This window comes from Macaca mulatta, chromosome 19, assembly GCF_049350105.2.
Source record: "Macaca mulatta isolate MMU2019108-1 chromosome 19, T2T-MMU8v2.0, whole genome shotgun sequence".
In the NCBI taxonomy this organism is placed as follows: Eukaryota; Metazoa; Chordata; class Mammalia; order Primates; family Cercopithecidae; genus Macaca; species Macaca mulatta.
The window spans coordinates 1831222-1850628 of NC_133424.1; the positions used below are offsets into that span (position 1 = coordinate 1831222).

The 19407-nt window shown below is 60.2% G+C and overlaps 1 protein-coding gene across 6 annotated transcripts in view; it reads right to left on the minus strand.

The window, feature by feature from the left end:
• SBNO2 (strawberry notch homolog 2) overlaps positions 1-15276 on the minus strand; it is a 75517-nt gene extending 60241 nt beyond the window's left edge. For 4 of the 6 annotated variants that reach the window (XM_077978679.1, XM_077978674.1, XM_077978678.1 and 1 more), the window contains exon 1: positions 15177-15276. The gene's annotated coding sequence lies outside the window, so the exon portion shown is untranslated. Of the gene's footprint in view, positions 1-7536; positions 7868-9488; positions 9542-15176 lie in introns of those variants that run through there. The other 2 variants (XM_077978672.1, XM_077978673.1) reach the window with 2 other exon arrangements.
• Between the last annotated feature and the right edge of the window lie 4131 nt (positions 15277-19407).

Here is a 19407-nt window from a genome sequence, read left to right on the forward strand (position 1 = left end):
ATTACACAGGGAGCTGTGTGGGTCACCTGTGAGGCCCGGAGCCTCCCTGTCCCAGGCGGTGGGTGTCAGGGCTCTGCTGCCTTGTGAAAGAGTCGTCAGGCAGGCAGGGCCGGGAGGGTGACAGCTGATCCCCTCCCTTCCCTGGGGAGCCAAGGGGGTGGGGCCAAGCCTGCGGGGAGGAGCCGACTTACAGCTGCCCCAGGGGCTGGCCAGCCAGATGGACGTCCTGACTCGAGGTGAGCCGACAGGACCTTGTCACAGCCACAGATGGTGCCCGGGGCCTTTGCAGGCATCCTCCTGGCCCCGAGGCTGTGGGCCTCCTTTGTCGGGGACACAGGGCTCAGGGACCACTCCACACCCTGGGCGGGGGCAGAGATGGGGCCTTTTAAAGTTAAGATTTTCTTTTTTAAAATAATACAGCCAGGAACAGTGGCTCACACCTGTAATGCCAGCACTTTGGGAGGTCAAGGGGGGAGGACTGCTTGAGGTCAGGAGTTCAAGACCAGCATGGGTAACATAGCAACACCTTATCTCTACAAAAAAATTTAAAAATTAGCCAGGCGGCCGGGTGCAGTGGCTCACGCCTGTAATCCCAGCACTTTGGGAGGCCGAGGCGGGCGGATCACAAGGTCAGGAGATCAAAATCATCCTGGCTAACACAGTGAAACCCCGTCTCTACTAAAAATACAAAAAAATTAGCCAGGTATGGTGGCGAGCACCTGTAGTCCCGGCTACTTGGGAGGTTGAGGCAGGAGAATGGTGTGAACCCGGGAGGCAGAGCTTGCAGTGAGCCGAGATCGCCCCACTGCACTCCAGCCTGGGCGACAGAGCGAGACTCTGTCTCAAAAAAAAAAAAAAAATTAGCCGGGCGTGGTGACAGGCATCTGTAATCCCAGCTAACCGGGAGGCTGAGGTGGGAGGATTGCTTGAGCCCAGCAGTTTGAGGCTGCAGTGAGCTATGATCGTGCCACTGCACTCCAGCCTGGGTAACAGAGCAAGACCCTGTCTCAGAAAAATAAATAAAACTTAACAGGCATCCACACCTGCACCCACACAGGAACCCACACATGCACCCCACCCACAACTGCACATACACCCTAATGGCACCTGTGCCTGCACGGGCACGCCCACCTGCGTCTGCAAACACACTCACACCTGCCGCCACACAGTGGGGAAGGTGGCCCACGCCAACATCAGTATCCAGGTGGTAACACTGTCCTCTCATTTTATGAGACCTTACACCGAGGCAAACACACACATGGGAATCTGTTATCACTCCTTGTCGTAATTGTATCTCTTCTTACTAGAGCCACAAATCTGCAATTATCTCAAAAGTAAAAAGTGTGGCTGGGTGCGGTGGCTCATGCCTATAATCCCAGCACTTTGGGAGGCCAAGGCAGGCAGATCACTTGAGGTCAGGAGTTCGAGACCAGCCTGGACAACGTGGCGAAACCCCGTCTCTACTAAACACACACGCATAAATAGCCCGTGTTGCAGCACACACCTGTAATCCCAGCTACTCAGGAGGCTGAGGTAGGAAAATCACTTGAACCCATGAGGCAGAGGCTGCAGTGAGCCGAGATCGTGCCACCGCACTCTAGCCTGGGCAACACAGTGACACTCCGTCTCAAAATAAAATAAGATTTAAAAAAAATGTAATTCCCAGCATGAAACTGGGAAAACACGTTGGGCTCATGGCTCCGCTGCCCGCCAGGCCCTCTGCCAGCTGTGGGAGAAGCCGCATCCTCAGCTGCCGCAAACCTTCACGCGGGAGAAGGAGGCCAGCCTGGCAAACCACAGGCACGCGGGCAGCACCCGGCCACATGGACTGCAGCTCTGACCCTCATCCCCCGTGCAGCCCAAAAGCCAATCACAGGGGAGGCTCCAGGCTCGGGCCCAGAGCCAGTCCTCCCTCCCCGGCCTCGCTGCCTGCTCAGAGCCCGGCCTGCCCCTGAAAGGACCAGGGTGCCACTGGCCTAGGCTCGGTGTCCAGGGTCCAGGAAGCATGGACCACGGGTGGACCCCCCCTTACCACAAGGCACAGGGCCAGGTCTCCCAAGGGCACCTCAATTGGTGCACAATGACCAACGTGCCCAACACCTGTACCCCAGGGGCCCTGAAAGTGCCGTGTGTGCGTCACGCTGAGCGACACGCCGATGCCTGCGTCTCGGGATCCCTGGAGTGCCACGTGTGCGTTTCCTCCCCCAGGGCGAGCTGGGTCCCCCACCCCTTGCCAAGCTGCCCATCCATGAATGAAGCTATGGGAACTGTCCATCTTCCCTCCACCCTCCACCCTCCACACCCACCTGCCCACCAGTCCAAAGGCATCCACCTAAACCACAGCCTTCCGCTCTGGCCCAGCAGCAGCTTAGAGACCTCGGGATGAAGACCCACAGTCCCTGGGGCCCCAGACCCCGCCTCTCCTCCAGAGGGTGCCGCCCTCCCTCTCTGTCCTCAGAAATGCTGTTGGGGGGCCGGGCGTGGTGGCTCACACCTGCAATCCCAGCACTTTGGGAGGCCAAGGTGGGTGGATCACTTGAGGTCAGGAGTTTGAGACCAGCCTGGCCAACATGGTGAAACCTCATTTCTACTAAAAATACAAAAAAATTAGCCAGGCGTGGTGGTGCGCACCTGTAATCCCAGCTACTCAGGAGACTGAGTCAGGAGAATCGCTTGAACCTGGGAGGCAGAGACTGTAGTGAGCTGAGATCTCACCATTGCACTCCAGCCTGGGCAACAAGAACGAAACTCCTTCTCAAAAACAAAAAAAAAGAAAGAAAAGAAACGCTGTGGGGGCGGGAGCCTGGATCTCAACCCCTGCGAGGGGGACATCTGGCTTCCTCTCCCCGAAACGAGCGCGCCAGAAGCAGGAGGCTGACGCCGCGGAGGGACCAGCTGACATCTGCCTTGAGGGACCAGACTTCTCCAGGTTGGGAACCTTCTCCCAGCTTCATGGGGTGGAGCCCAACCTTCAGACCAAGAGAGACCATCCTGACCTTCAACCCCATCCCCAAAGCTCCCCAGAGCTGGTCTAGCCCCTCGTCCGACACACAGAGGAACGGAGGCCAGGAACCTGACACTGGCGTCTCCAGCCCGTGTAAGGCCCTGTAGACCAGCTATGTGCACACCCAGGCAAGAAATGGAGGCCAGAAACCTGATGCCGGTGTCTCTGAGGCCCCGTGTGAGGACCCTGGAGACCAGCTGACGTCATGCATACCCAGGCCAGCCGCCGGACAGCGTTCAGTGGCAGACGATTGTCCACCTGCATTCCAGACTCCAACTGGCAGAGCGGAGGGGACGCCGGGGCTGTAGGGCCACCAATGTGGACGGGGCAGAGCCCCAGGGACAGCCTGTGCTGGGGACAGGATCACACCCCACAGTGCCCGCGGGCCACAAGGCCAAGACAGGGTCTGGTAAGTGACGATTTGGAGGCTGGTCCTGAGGTGCAGGAGGGACTGCCAGGGACAGAGAGGGTGTGGGGTGACTACGGTCCCCCCAGACTCACATCCACCCGCACCTGTAAGTCGGGCCTTATTTGCTTACAGGGTCTTTGCACATGGGGTTGGTTACAATGAGGATGCTGGAGCGGGGTGGCCTATGTCCCTGTTAGCAACCGATGTCCTTAAGAGGAAAGAGGAATGTGGACACCCACACACCGGGAGACGGCCACATGGAGACAGCAGAGGCTGGAGCGATGCGGCCACAGACCAAGGGCACCTGGAGCCCCAGAAGCCGGGAGAGGCAGGAAGGATCCTCCCCTGGAGCCTACTCGTTGACCTCAGGTTCCTGGCCTCCAGCACAGGCAGAGGCTGCTCTAAGCCACCCAGTATGCAGCACGGCTGCGGCCGCAACAACAAGCTCGTCCGGGGAGAAGGCTGCTCCACCCCTAACCCCAGCGTGCCCTGGAGTGAGGCGGCATGAGGCTGTCTGTGGATTTCCACAGCATCCCAGGAGGCGTCTGGACCGCGGTGGCTCCAGGCTGCCAAGCACGGGCAGAGGCCATCGCTCCCGAACTTGGACCCTGCCATGCGCAGGCACAGGCCAGGCTGGGGAAGCCTGGGAACCCCAGACCGGCCAGCACCGTCTGCGGTTTCTCAGGCACACTGGGTGGCGGCCCCTCTGTTTAGGACGAGGACGAGGTGGGCCCGGCGGGAGCGGAAGAGCCGGGGTCCAGGGCGAGCAAGTTCCGGACCTTCCAGTTCTCCCCGTCCCAGGAAGAACTGCAGCGGCCCCGGCCGCCCGGTGGTGGAAGGGGCACTGCAGCCTCACCGCCCCACACCCCAGGAGCCCACGTGCTTCTCTCACAGGGAACCGTGTACTGGCCGGACTCAGGGTCCCGCGGAGCCCACGTGCTTCTCTCACAGGGACCCGTGTACTGGCCGGACTCAGGGTCCCGCGGAGCCCACGTGCTTCTCTCACAGGGAACCGTGTACTGGCCGGACTCAGGGTCCCGCGGAGCCCACGTGCTTCTCTCACAGGGACCCGTGTACTGGCCGGACTCAGGGTCCTGCGGACGGGGCTGGAACCCAGCGCCCAGGAAGCTCCTCTCCCACTGATCAAGGACCTCACTCCGGGTGGGTCCTCCGGAAAGCTGGGCCCACGGCCGTCACTGCCCCTCTCCTGGGAGGGCTCAAGGGTGTCGGCCGTGGGGGCTTCACACTGCACCCCTGATTTCCAGAGAAGCCCTGCCCATGCCTTCCTGGGCCTTCCGGAGGGGCCGAGGGGCTGGTGCCACGGGAGGGAAGGTTCCCAAGCTCGGAGATGGCCAGGAGCAGGAGCAGCCTGAGTGGGGTGCTGAACTGACAGCTTCTCTTGCCAAATCTCCTGTCCTGCCCCAGCACAAAGCTTCCCACGGGGCCAGGTGCTAGGACACTGTGGGGGCGTCCCAGATGCCAGGGGCGGTGGAGACGGAGGAGGAGGAGGAGGAGGAGGAGGAGGAGGAGGAGGAGGAACTGTGGGTCTTCCACAGGGGGGGAGGAGGAGGAGGAGGAGGAGGAGGAGGAGGAGGAGGAGGAGGAGGCGGCGGCACTGTGGGTCTTCCACAGGGGGGGGAGGAGGAGGAGGAGGAGGAGGAGGAGGAGGAGGCGGCGGCACTGTGGGTCTTCCACAGGGGGAGGAGGAGGAGGAGGAGGAGGAGGAGGAGGAGGAGGCGGCGGCACTGTGGGTCTTCCACAGGGGGAGGAGGAGGAGGAGGAGGAGGAGGAGGAGGAGGAGGCGGCGGCACTGTGGGTCTTCCACAGGGGGGGGAGGAGGAGGAGGAGGAGGAGGAGGAGGAGGAGGAGGAGGCGGCACTGTGGGTCTTCCACAGGGTGTGCCCCGAAGAGATCAAGACTCCACTGCCCTGAAGCAAACAAGGTATCCAGCCAGAGCCAGGGCCACACGCCCAGCAGGTAGGATCCGGCGACCCCGGGCGGCAACCCCCCGCCACACGAGGGAGGACACGCAGTTGACGTGGCCCCGCCTGACATCTGACCCCGCCGTCCGGGGCTCCACCAGGTCAGGGCTGCTCAGCTGACCCCACAACCCCACCAGGCACGGTCAGCACGGCGCCGAGGGAAGGCCTGGAAAGGGAGTAAAGGAGGCCCTGGGGGAGGACTTTGGTGCTTCATCCAAGCCAACCCCAAAAGTGGAAGCCACAGGGCCAGGGGGACGTCGTGGCTGAGATGCAAGCAGGGTGCGGGGCACTCCGAGGCAGCACTGCTGTCCCTGAGAACGGAGGGAGCCCGGGTCCCAGCGTCAGGGCCAAGCCGCGCAGTGGTGGTTGCTGGCACTCAGCCCTGTACCCTCGGACGGAGCAAGAGTCCCAAGCCAGGAACGTGAGACCGACTCCTGTTAGGCACAAACTACATCTGGAGAACCAGACTCCAGATCCCAGACCACAGACCCCAGATCCCAGGTCCCAGATTCCCAGATCCCCAGACCTCAGATCCCCAGATCCCAGACCCCAGGTCCCAGGTCCCCAGATCCCCAGATCCCAGTACCCAGACCCCAGATACCAGGCCCTAGATCTCAGGCCCCAGATTCCAGTACCCAGACCCCAGATACCAGGCCCCAGATCTGACCCCAGATTCCAGTACCCAGACCCCAGACCCCAGATTCCAGAGGGAGGCCCCAGTGAGGGAGTGGAAAGGAGATTCTGTGACACAAATGCTTTGCAGAAAGAGCCCTCCAGGCCGGGCAGCGGGGGCTCCAGCGCAGGGTCCCCATGGCCCGGCCTCACTGCTATTGGTGGTTAACGCCCTGTCCGCCTGGCCAGGATGGTGCAGCTTCCTGTGGCAGCCAAGCAGCTTCCACGCAGCTTCTGCTGCTGTGAGGAGCCCACTCAGGTCTTGGGTTTATTTTTGGTCTTTTGGGGCCAGCGCGGTGGCCCATGCCTGTAATCCCAGTGCTGGGAGGCCATGGTGGGAGGACTGCATGAGCCCAGGAGGTGGAGACCAGCCTGGGCAACAGAGCAAGACCTCAACTGCACCTGCGTGTGCACACACACACTCATACACTCACACATTCACACACACTCATACACTCACACATTCACACACACTCATACACTCACACATCCACCCACACACATACACTCACACATCCACCCACACACATACACTCACACATTCACCCACACTCATACACTCACACATTCACCCACTCATACACTCACACATTCACCCACTCATACACTCACACATTCACCCACACTCACACACTCACCCACACTCACCCACACTCACACACACTCACACATTCACACACACACTCACACACACTCACACATTCACCCACACTCACACACTCACACATTCACCCACACTCACACACTCACACTCACACACTCACACACACATTCACCCACACTCACACTCACACATTCACCCACACACACACACTCACACACACACACACTCACACACACATTCACACACACTCATACACTCACATTCACACACACTCATACACTCACCCATTCACACACACACATACACTCACCCACTCACCCACTCACACACTCACCCACTCACACACACACACTCACCCACACACTCACACACACACTCACCCACACTCACACACTCACACACTCACCCACACTCACACACACACTCACACACACACATTCACACACACTCACACTCACACATTCACACACACACACTCACATTCACACACACTCACACACACACACATTAAAGCCTTTTTTTTTTTTTTTTTTTGAGACGGAGTCTCCCTCTGTCGCCCAGGCTGGACTGCAGTGGCACAATCTCAGCTCACTGCAAGCTCTGCCTCCCAGGCTCACGCCATTCTCCTGCCTCAGCCTCCGGAGTAGCTGGGACTACAGGCGCCACCACCTCGCCCAGCTAGTTTTTTGTATTTTTTTGTAGAGACGGGGTTTCACTGTGTTGGCCAGGATGGTCTCCATCTCCTGACCTCGTGATCCACCCGCCTCGGCCTCCCAAAGTGCTGGGGTTACAGGCTTGAGCCACCGCGCCCGGCCCACTAAAAGCCTTCTAACACACTGAGCTTGAGCCTGTGGTCCCTTCTGACCCACAGGTCTTCTTCTCCGGAGCAGATGTTAAGCGAAATCCCGCTCACTCCAGACTTCCGGTCCTTTGAAGTGGAGGTGCCCTTGTGTGTCTTCAATCCGTGTGGAGGGTAGTCTGGCCCATCCCACACCTGCTACCGTCACTGTCTCACATCAGCGGCCTCAGGCCACAAGGTCTCCCCACCTGGCTCCTTGGGGACTGCCAAGCGTTGCCAGCAGCCGGGCTATGCTGACCCGGGGCGAGTGGCCCGACCGGTCGCCACTGTCCTTGAGCTCCTTAAGTCCAGCCTTGGTCACGAGGACCTGCGTCCGAGCCCAGAGGGCATCAGGTCCTGGAGGAGGAGGAGGAAGAGTCCCTTCTGGCTTCAGGCTGGGCTTGAGGACGGCAGCTCCGAGACGGCCCAGAGCGAGGCTTCAGTGCTGACTGCCGGAGCTGCGGGCCCTGTCCTCACAATGGCCGCACAGTGAGGCCCTGCTCCACACCTGGGGAAGGGAACAGAGGCCCCGAAATCACAGAAGCAGGAACCCCAGGTTCACCGGTGGGGCCTGATCCGTTTTCTCTCAAACCCAGCTGCTGAAAAACGACACCCACGCGCCCTCGCTGGGCGCAGCAGGTCAGAGATCAGGTGGGCCGGTGCTCCATGGCCACGGCTCCAAGGCCAAGGTCAAGGCACTGCTGTCCGGGACCCTGGTCTGGGTTCTCCGGGGGAGTCCACGCCTGAGCTCAGCCAGGTGGTGGGGTTCTGCTCCCTGCGGCCGCTGAGCCGTGGCCCCACTTCCCCGCTTTCGGGGTGCCACGTACCCCATGACGCCATCCCTCCCTCCGAGAAGTCAGCAGAGCAAAGTCCCTCTCAGGCTTCTGACCTGACCTCCCCTCCTCCAGACGGAGAAGGCTCCCACATGAGGACATCTGTGACGATGCCAGGCCCCGAGGAATCCAGGGCGGTCCCTCTGCAGAGCCCCTGTGCCCTGGGAGGCACCTCACCCATGGCTCCAGGGGGTGGGGGGGACCGTGGCACCTCTGGGGCTGACCCAGACCCGCAGGACACAGCGCCAGACCATGAGGTCTCAGCCTGCGGTCAGGCCACATGCACGGAAACCCAGGTTCCTGAATGGCCAGCCAGGGGCAAAGCCGGCCACTGAGTACGCGAGCAGGCTCTGGGGGACACGGTCCCGCTCCTTCAGGGGCCCAGAGGCTGTGGATGTGGAACTCAAGTATCCTCCTCTCAGCGTAACCTCCCTGCCCCTCCCACGTCCTCCAAGTGGGGCAGGAGCTGCCTCACCAGAGCTGGGGGAGGGGGCCACACAGATGCACCCCTGGGGAGGGGCAGCGGAGACTCCTGGCAGGAATGTGGCCAAGGTTTCTAGACCATCTGGTTTTTCAAGAGAAGCCACAAGTCTGGGTTTGGGGGTGGCAGCCCCTGATGTTCCAAAGTCGGCAAGCAGTTCAGGCAGCCACACCCCCACCCTGGGGCAGTGTTGGGCGCCCAGCCCTCAGGGTCACCCCGAGAGCGCCTGCCTCCACCTGGGGGCTCGCAGCTCCCCCGAGCTCCTGGCGGTCACGGTCATTCCAGGATCTGATAAAAGCCCCCGAAAATGCCCCTGGTCAGCCCAGCCACACCCGGGCAACACCAACAGCCATTCTCCGCCCGGCCCTAGCGCCCAGCGGAGACCCCCCCCGCAGCTTCCGGGTCCCCCCAGCGAGAACATTCCGGTCACAGTGATGTCGCCCCGAGAAGCTCCTCGCCGTCCCCGTGGCCTTGGAACCCCCTTCACACCCACGGGTTCCAGGCACCCTGGCGACTGCCTGTTCCCACAGAGCCTGGCCCTCTCACAGCGCAGGGAGGCCGCGGTCATTGGGCACGGGTCCTGCGACCCGCTGCACCCGGCCCCTGGGCACCGGAGGCCAGGCGGTGAGCACAGCGGACCCCAGGGGCAGCCTTCCTCAGTTTACCTGACACGCAGAGGAAGACGCCTCCTCGCTCCAGGCTGGACGGGCAGCCGACGACGGTACGGGGCCACGGCAGGGCCGGGACTTTCTCCGTGACCCTCCCCGGCTGCCCCTCCCCAGCAAGTGAGTCAGTTCCAGAAACCTTTACTGCCCGCCAGGCCCGACGGCTCCCCGGCTCCCCCTCCCCACGCCCCAGCACCCAGGGCCTTGGCCCCAGGAGCCACAGCGGCAGCAACTCCCAGGAAACGTCAGGGACGCGCCTGCCAGAACCTGGCGCACATCACTTTCAAAACACAGCGGGGCCTGGAACCCAGGCCAAGGCCGCCTCTTTCAGTTTCACTCGGGCGCTTGTTCTTGCTGGGGACGGAGGCTCATCGCAGGGCTCCGGGAAGCGCAGGCACGAGTCACGAAGCAGGTCGCTGAGACAGTGGGGCACCAGGCCCGCCAGTCCCATCTATGACCCCAGCCAGGGCCCAGCACTCCCATGCCCTGCACTGCACGGTGCCTGCAGGGGAGCTGACTCCACAACGACTCTCCGGGCCCCTCCTCCCGCCCCATCACTCATGGGGTCGTCCAGGGCGAGAGGCCCAGGAAAATCCGCAGGAGAGCCAGGGCACAGGGCACGTGCGCAGCCCCAGGCTGAGGCCTCCACGGGACTGAGCTTCAGGGCCACACCACCACGCTGAGCTCTCAGAGGGCCTCCGCCTGGACCACCAGGCACCCTCAGGCTGACCGGACCCTGTGCGCCGCCACCCATGTGGCCCAAGGCCTGTCCCCCTCATGCCAGGAGTCCCCTAGGGCCCCTTCGAGTACAACACAGCATTCCCTGCCCCCCCGAAGCAGCGAGTGGTTCAGGGGCAGAGCGGGGCCTGGCCAAGGGGCCCCTGGGGTGTGGGGTGATGCCATCACTGTTGCTGTCCTAGGGGCTGGGACAGGACGGCTGCCCAGCACCCCCTGATGCGAGCTGGCTGCAGGGCTGCCTGGCCGGTTCCTGGAGACACCACGCTCAACCCCGTAGTGACAACAGGGCATTCTGAAGGACAGGCAGGTCTTACTTTCTGTTAAACACTTATTTTCCCTGAGATACAATCCACACCAGGAGGGGCACCTGTCCGGAGCATCTGACTCAATGGTTTCAATGTATTCGGAGGCGGACCACCATAGCCTCTAATTCCAGGACATTCCGTTCCCCCAAAACACAGCCCTGTCCCCAACAGCAGTCACTCCCCACCCCTCTACGGCCCCTGCAACCACACGTCCACTTCCCGTCTGTGGACTGCCCTGCTCTGAACACGTGACCACACGTCTACGTCCCATCTGTGGGCTGCTCTGCCGTGGACGCATCACATGAGTGGAGTCACGTGCGGTGGCCTTTTGTGTCTGGCGTCTCTCCGCGAGCACGCCTCCGCAGAGCATCCGTGCTGGGCGCACAGCAGATCTAACCTCCACCTCCTCACGGGGCCCAGGAGGCCCTGGGCGAGAGCAGATGAGGCCCACACGTCCGAAATCCCCGTCTTGGCCAAAACCCCAGGTTTGCCTTCGCCCCCAGGGCTGAGCCCTCTCCTGAGTCCTGGGCCCTGTGAAGGGGTGACCGCACCTCCCAGCAAAGAGGCAAGGTGACCACGGAGCTGGTAGTCTGCTCTTCGTCCCAGCCCGAGGGTGCAGGTGCCAGCTGACCTCCCAGGGACTAGGGGCGAGAGCACACAGGCAAGGGGCAGGGCTGAGAGTCCACCCACACTGCTGGGCGGACAGCGGGCAGGCCAGGACGAGAACCAGGTCGGGGTGACCTCGCTCTCAGGCTACAACAGGCAGGTGGACACACCCGGCCCTCCCCGTGTGCTGTCTGACCACACAGCCCTTGGCTGTGGAAAAAGTGACTGGAGGCACTCCAGGCCTGCCCACAACAAATCACACGCACATGTGCACATAACACATACAAACATACAAAACACATGTGCACAAGACACGCACAGGCAGGGATGCATGGGAACAGGCAGCATGCACACAACACACACCACACACACACATACTGGACACGTGCATAACACGAGCACAGGTGCACAAGCAACATGTGTGCACACACAACATGCACACAGACCACACGTTTGCACAAGCACGGGTGCACAGGTGATACACACGCACCCACAACACACACGCACACACAAAACACACGCGTAAGCAACACACACGCAAGCACAGGCAACATGCAACACACACATAACATGAGCACACACACAAAATACACACAACCAAAACACACACAAAACACGCGTGAGCAACACACACGCGAGCACAGACAACATGCAACACACACATAACATGAGCACACACACAAAATACACACAACAACCAAAACACACACACAACGCACGAGAATGGGCACACAGGCACGGGCAACACACAACAACATACACGCATGCATAACAGACTCATGAACATGGGTACACAGGTACACACACAACACACAAACAGGTGCACAGGTACACACACAACACACAAACACAGGTGCACAGCTACACACACAACACACAAACACGGGTGCACAGGCACACACACCATGCACCCATAAAACACACGCGTATGAAACACACAAACAACACACACATGCACAAGAGCACACAGCCACGGGCACGCACATTCACACACGGAGAAGGCACACGCATCCGTACGACGCACACAGAACGCACACGCGTCCGTACGACGCACACGGAACGCACACGCGTCCGTACGACGCACACGGAACGCACACGCGTCCGTACGACGCACACGGAACGCACACGCGTCCGTACGACGCACACGGAACGCACACGCCTCCGTATGATGCACGCACACAGAACGCACACGCCTCCGTATGACTCACGCACACAGAACGCACACGCGTCCGTACGACGCACACAGAACGCACACGCCTCCGTACGACGCACACAGAACGCACACGCGTCCATACGACACACAGAATACACACCTCCATACAACACACAGGCACACAACACGCATGTGCATGCACATGGCACAACATGCAGATACACAAAGACACGTGTACACACACATGCACAGCCCCCGGGCCGCAATGGCGCCATGGGGGGGCTGCCTCCACATGGCCTCCAGGAGCGTTTACAGCTGTGGATTACATGACACCGCCCCCTTCCCAGAGCTGATCCCACCCCCCCAGCATGGGGGCCCCCTGGGAGGGGGGCCTCTGGGAGCTGGACTGGTTCTGCAGACAGTTGCTTCTTTGTTCAGGGCAGAGCTCACTCTCGCGGTGTTGGCGTTTCCGCCTGGGCCCTGCCGGAGGGGCATCCGTGACTCTGCTGGAGCCGGGTTGGGCGAAGCCCAAGCTGGTCACACCCCCGAGGGTGGGGGAGGCCTTAGGCAGCAAGTAGATGGGGGGGTCTAGGGGTGGCTGGCGCAACCTCTCTCCGCCTCGGTTTCCCCACCAGGTGAGAGGGCAGTGACTGCCCACGGTCGTGCGGCTGGGGAACCTGCACCCTCTCCTCCGCACCTGCACACCTGGGCACCTCCCGTCTAGCCCAGACTCCAACCGAGAGTGAATGGACGAGCAACGCTCCTGTTGCCTCTTCTGAGCTCCGCCTCACAGGCTCCCTCCCACTGGAAGTCCGGCCCCTGCCTGCACAGCCCCCTCCACACCAGGGTCCCTCTGGCTCCTGGCAGGTGTGGGCAGATGTCTGCTAGGATCCTCAGAGTTAAACAAAAGCCTCCTCCCTGTGCTGTGAAATCACACTCCAGGGGCTGGCAGGCGCCTTCCCAAGTCCTTCCCTCTCCAAGGACCAGAGCCTGCCTGCGTCTCCCCTGCTGTGGGAGACCCTGGGGCCCCTATCCTGCTGTTCTCCATCCCACCCACTGAGGGGGCCAGATCTCAAATTCGCCCTTTACTTGGCAAGAACTCTGAAGGTGGCCCGGAGCAGGCCACTGTGAGGAGCCATCACTCCACGGCCGGGGCCACCCCTGGGAAAATCCAGGGCTGGGCAGCCAGATCCCTGAAGGCCAGAGGCTGTCTGGGAAGAAAGGGCATGGACAGCACCTGCCCGGCCTGCCACAAACTCTCTGGGTCCCAGGTCCCCACCGCTCGTCTTCCAGGGCCGAGTCAGGGAGACCCACCATCCCAGGGAGAGCACCCAAAACAGCACAGCACCCCTGGCCGCCCTGGCCCAGAGGAAGAGGCCTGGAAGAAAGTTTGAAGCCTGTAATTCCCCTGTAATCGGGCTGGCTCCCCATGGGGTCCGCGGCCCCGGGGCCCTGGCTCCTTCCATACTCGAACCTCGGCTCCCTCTGCCCCTCCGTAAAACACTCACCGCACCCCCCTACCCACAAAACTGGCAGCCAGCATCAGCACAGGCCAGCTCCGAGGCTGGGCACTCTCGCTGACAGGGCGTGCAACAGATGGCACCAAACCCATCCCGTCCTGGCAGTCACAGGCAGGAAGGACGTTCCCGAGCAGGCGGGACCAACAGGCATTCCGGGAAGAAGCAGCCAGGGGAAGACCCGACTACACATTTTATAGAATTTTTTTTTTTTTTTTTTTTTTTTTTTTTACTTTTCAGAATGTTAATCAGTTCATCCGAGGAGACACCCACCGTCCCTGCCCCAGCACCATCCGTGCCCGGCGTCCCTGGAGGTGCTGGGTGGGCTCTCCACAACGCCTGCCCGCCAAGCCCCAGGTCAGTCTGGGGATTGGTCCCTCCAGGCCCCACCAGCCTTATTCTTCGGGGCTCTGGGGTGCTGAGAAGAGCGCCCTACGGGGGACAGGACCCACCAGGCGGCCGGCGCTTCCCATTCGCCGACACACGCTGTGCCCGGGCCCCACTCAGGCCATCTCAGCCCGCTACCCTCCCTCCCGCCTGTCCCTGGAAGCCGGGTTTGAATGCGACCCGCACTCCCACCCCCAACACGCTCTGCAGACTCCGCCCAGACGGCTCCGGGGTCACCTAGTATCAACAAGCCCCCATCCCAAACCGGGGGACCTCCACGCAGAAACCGAGAAACTATCTGCCCCAGAAGAGAAGTCGGAGGCCCCGGGGGCGGGAGCGGCGGGGGGAGCTGGGCGAGGGAGGGAGAGAGGACTGCGCTGCGGGGCGAGAGGGCAGGGGCCCTGGGACCGGGTACAAGGAGGAGGAAAGGGCACGAACGCCCAAGGAGCCTGGAGTCAGGAATCGGGGAGGCAGGAGAGATCGGGGGTCACGAGGCGCACGGAGTCGAGAGTCCCCAAAAGGGAAGGGCAGGATACCGAGGAAAAGCGGATGCGGGGTCACCACGGGGCTCGGGGGCACCGAGGAGTGCGGGGTCAAAGGTTACCAGAAAACGAAAAGTCGGGGGTCACCAAGCAGCGCGGGACAGGGAGGCACCGGGAAGAGCGGGAAGGAAAGGTTGGGAGGGTTGTCGTGGAAGGTGGGGTCAGGGTTCACGGCAGGGGGTCGCCGGGAGGGGGGGGCAGGTCAAGGTTCACGGCGGTGGTCGCTGTGCAGCCCGAAGTCAACGCTGGCGGCGAAGGGCGGGGTCGGAAGGGGTCGCAGCGGAGAGCGGGGGTCGCGCCGCGCTCGCCCCCGCCCCGCGGCCCCCAGAACCCCCAGCCCCGGGCGCAAGGGTCCGCGGGGAGCGCCGGACCCACAGGCGGGGTCGGGCCAGGCAGGGGTTGCGGTGGAGTGGGGGCGGGGGTCGCAACCAGAGCCTCACCTCGAGCCCGGGTCTGGCCGGGCGCGGAGCCCGCAGCGCCTCAGTTTCTCCGAGCCTCGCAGCGGCCGCCGCTCACTTCCGGGTTTCGGGCGCCATCTTGGGGGCCCCGCGCACTTCCGGTCATGCCGCGGGGCGGGGCCTCCAGCTGTGAGGGCGTGGTCTCTCTTAGGGGGCGGGGCTACCTTCCAGGCCAATCCCTTGAGGCCCTTCCGCTGTCCGGAAGGGGCTGGGACTCCCAGGGCTCTGGGTTCGAATCCCACCCTGCCTGGGTCTCCTGAGACCCCAGCACGTGCTTTCACCTCCTCAAGCCTCAGTTTCCTCTTCTGCACCGTGCTGGTGAAATGAAACCTGTTTTGTGGTACAGCAGCCCTTTTTTCTTCCTCCCTCAGAACCCCCTCCAGGCCTCTGCATGTGCCACCTCCCCCACTGGGGCTTACTCACCCCAGACTTTTAAACTGAGACTCCCTCAAAAGCTACTAAAAATTATCATCAGCCGGGCGCAGTGGCTCATGCCTATAATCGCAGCACTTTGAGAGGCTGAGGCGGATCACTTGAGGTCGGGAGTTTGAGGCCAGCCTGGCCAATATGATGAAACCCTGTCTCTACTAAATGTACAAAAATTAGGTGGGCATGATGACGGGTGCCTGTAATCCCATCTATTCAGGCGACTAAGGCAGGAGAATCGCTTGAACCTGGGAGGTAGTTGTTGCGGTGAGCTGAGATCGTGCCACTGCACTCCAGCCTGGGCAACAGAGTGAGACTCCATCTCAAAAATAAATAAATAAATAAATAGTGAAATAAAATAATCACCTCTGGGCCTGTCGGACATACTTTCTCACCCAAAGTTCTCTCTGTTCATTAATCTCTCTCCCTAACCAAATGCAGGTCTGGACACTGCAACATGGTGACAGGAACATGGGGGTTTGGGTAAGTTCCAGGGGCTACCCCCAAGAAAGCAGAGTCCTTTCAGGCAGGGCCATGGGGGCCTGAGAGGCTCCTCTTCTGGGTGGCTGTAGTGGGATGCTGCCCTGCGCAGGGAGCCGGAGTCTCGGGGCAGTTTTCCTGTGACTTGAGCTAGTGAAGGCAAATCCAGTGTGGAAGGCACCACCGCCTCCCGAGCCCAGTTTCAACCATGACAATACTGATACAGCTCCTTGGACCCAAGTGGCCACAAGCTGGAGGCCCCTGCCCCCATTCCAACCCCCGGAAACTAGAGTTGATTTGTCCAGGAGTTCGTTCAGTGACTTCTAATCAAGGCTTGGTCGTGAGCTGGGAAAACCCAGGGTCTGAGGACTCAGCTCTCTGTCCCGACATCAGAAAGCCCCTGGTCTAGGGGAGAGAGAACCTGGACCAGACACTCCCATATGCAGGATCTCAGGGAGGGTTGAAATGTCTGCCTAGGGCTTCATAGAGGACTGCATGGTGAAGAGGGTGTTGAAGCTGGGGTTTTGAAGTTCAAGTAGGAGTGTGCCAGGTAGACAAGAGTAAGAAGAATAGTCTGGGCAAAGTAAAATCTGTTCAAAGGCCTATTAAGGCAGATAATAAGTAGGTTTAAAACCTTTTTGGAGTTGCGTGTGGTGGCTCACGCCTGTAATCCCAGCACTTTCAGAGGCTGAGGCAGGCAGATAACAAGGTCAGGAGATCGAGATCACAGTGAAACCCCACCTCTACTAAAAATACAAAAATTAGCCCGGCGTGGTAGCGGGCGCTTGTAGTCCCAGCTACTCGGGAGGCTGAGGCAGGAGAATGGTGTGAACCTGGGAGGTGGAGCTTGCAGTGAGCAGAGATTGCGCCACTGCACTCCAGCCTGGGCGACAGAGCGAGACTCCATCTCAAAAAAAAAATAAAAAATCTTTTTACACCTCTCTAAAAAACTCAGGCCAAAAGCCGGGCACGGTGGTTCACGCCTGTAATCCCAGCACTTTGGGAGGCCGAGGTGGGAGGATCACCTATGATCAGGGGTTTGAGACCAGCCTGGCCAACATGGAAAAACCCCATCTCTACTAAAAGTACAAAAAAGTTAGCCAGGGCCGGGCGTGGTGGCTCACGCCTGTAATCCCAGCACTTTGGGAGGCCGAGGCGGGCGGATCACAAGGTCAGGAGATCGAGACCACGGTGAAACCCCGTCTCTACTAAAAATACAAAAAATTAGCCGGGCGCGGTTGTGGGCGCCTGTAGTCCCAGCTACTCGGGAGGCTGAGGCAGGAGAATGGCGTGAACCCAGGAGGCAGAGCTTGCAGTGAGCCGAGATCGCGCCACTGCACTCCAGCCTGGGCGACAGAGCGAGACTCCGTCTCAAAAAAAAAAAAAAAAAAAAAAAAAAAAAAGTTAGCCAGGCATGGTAGTGCGCGCCTGTAGTCCCAGCTACTAGGGAGGCTGAGGCAGGAGTATCACTTGAACCCAGGAGGTGGAGGTTGCAATGAGCCCAGATCACACCACAGCACTCCAGCCTGGGCAATAGAGTGGGATTCCATCTCAAAGAAGAAAAAAGAAGGTGGCTCACGCCTGTAATCCCAACACTTTGGGAGGCTGAGGTGGGTGGATCACCTAGGTCAGGAGTTCAAGACCAGCCTGGCCAACATGATGAAATCCTATCTCTACTAAAAATACAAAAATTAGCCGGACATGGTGGTAGGTGCCTGTAATCCCAACTACTCAGGAGGCTGAGGCAGGAGAATCACTTGAATCTGGGAGGTGGAGGTTGCAGTGAGCCAAGATCGTGCCATTGCACCGCAGCCTGGACGACATAACGAGATCCCGTCTAAAAAAAAAAAAAAAAATTCAGGACAGGGACCCCTGTCATCAAACCCAAAATCACAAGGGGGCAGTTGGGGAAACTGAGACCCAGAAGGCCCAGAAGGCCGAAGTGATATGTCCAGAGTGAGATGCAGAAAGCATACAAGGACATTTTGCTCCTCGGCTTGTTGGGGTCTCCATTACCCATGGTGACAGAACGGCGTCCACCTGGTGTGAGCTTTTCCTGAGTCCTGCAGAGTAGACGGACCCGAAAGAGATACTTCCCTCCACACTGAACTCTTTTTTTTTTTTTTTGAGACGGAGTCTCGCGCTATCGCCCGGGCTGGAGTATAGTGGCCGGATCTCGGCTCACTGCAAGCTCCGCCTCCCGGGTTCACGCCATTCTCCTGCCTCAGCCTCCCGAGTAGCTGGGACTACAGGCGCCCGCCACCTCGCCCGGCTAGTTTTTTGTACTTTTAGTAGAGACGGGGGTTTCACCGTGTTAGCCAGGATGGTCTCGATCTCCTGACCTCGTGATCCGCCCGTCTCGGCCTCCCAAAGTGCTGGGATTACAGGTGTGAGCCACTGTGCCTGGCTGAGACTATTTTCACAGCAAATTGAACAGCAGTTACATTGAGCAATAGGCACTGAAGATTTGGAAGAGTGAGGAAGCCGGTCAGGGCGGGAGGGTAGCGGCTGCATCTGCTCATTTCCTCCTACACCGGACCATCCACACAACTTTTGAGGACCAGGGAAAATGAAAACGCGGTACCCCGGCACAAAACATATTTCACAGCTTGGGTTAGGCAACAGCAAAGCATCGCGCTGAGTGCTGGGACCTTCTGAGTACAGGCACTGGGCAAAGCCCCGGGTCACACACACCCACGATGCCGGCCCTTCTCCCACAGCGGCCCTCTGGGGTAGGGACTGGTATTAACCTACATTTCAGGAGGGAGGAAACTGAGGCACGAACTGTTCAGAAGCCGCCCCGAGGTCACCGAGTGAGCCAGGAAGAGGCGTGGGCTCGATCTCTGCCACATCGACCTTGGGAAACCACGAGGTTTCGGCGGGTAATTTTGCCTGAAGTGGGGGCAGTTTGCCCAGGCCGGGGTGGGTCCAGCCATCTCGGCAGGAATTCGCCAAGTCGGGGAATGCCTAGGGAATTAGTCAGATGCGGGAATTTCCAGGGAATCACAGGAGGTGGCTCCGGAGAGCAGCAGAGACACAGTACTGGGGCTCATGGCCCAGCCTGGAGTACAGTGCTATGAATCTGCTGTGTGACCCAAGGAGAGTTACTTGACCTCTCTGGGCCCCAGTTTTCCCACCTGTAAAATGGGGAGGGTGATAATAACAACAACTAGTGGCCGGACATGGTGGCTCATGCCGGTAATCTCAGCACTTTGGGAGGCCGAGATGGGAGGATCACGAGGTCAGGAGATCGAGACCAGACTGGCTAACATGGTAAAACCCCGTCTCTACTAAAAATACAAAAATT